Source organism: Porites lutea, chromosome 9, assembly GCF_958299795.1.
Source record: "Porites lutea chromosome 9, jaPorLute2.1, whole genome shotgun sequence".
Classification (NCBI taxonomy): Eukaryota; Metazoa; Cnidaria; class Anthozoa; order Scleractinia; family Poritidae; genus Porites; species Porites lutea.
The window spans coordinates 27,060,945-27,061,260 of record NC_133209.1 but is presented as its reverse complement, the minus strand read 5'-3'; the positions used below and the strand labels follow the sequence as shown (position 1 = coordinate 27,061,260).

Sequence of the window (316 nt, the reverse complement as noted above, 5' to 3'; positions counted from 1 at the left end):
ATTCAAATATCTTGGAAAAATCAGTTAGACTAAGAGTTGGCTAGGAGCCGGCCTTGAGAGACCACTCAGTACTTTTTTGTCTGCAGTGGATCACAATGTTCCTCTTGAGGAAACACAACAGAACGCCGGTCTAGGATTTACCACATCAACGCGCCGAGAAATTTTCTCAGAAATTTTATTTCGCTTTCGACGTAAAACTGAATTGCAAAAAAAATAAAATTAAATCAGGGGAAACGAAATATATTCGCACTCGTAAAATGAATTCATCCACAGTTAAGAGCCTTACTTAAAATCCCCCTTTTGAGAAACCAAACGC

General features: G+C 38.6%; 1 protein-coding gene across 1 annotated transcript in view; it reads right to left on the bottom strand.

Annotated features, from left to right (window-relative positions):
• Positions 1–302: 302 nt before the first annotated feature.
• Positions 303–316, bottom strand: part of LOC140949121 (high choriolytic enzyme 1-like) — a 10,506-nt gene continuing 10,492 nt past the window's right edge. Inside the window, exon 10 of the mRNA XM_073398356.1 lies at positions 303–316. This exon is cut by the window's right edge and continues 220 nt beyond it. The gene's annotated coding sequence lies outside the window, so the exon portion shown is untranslated.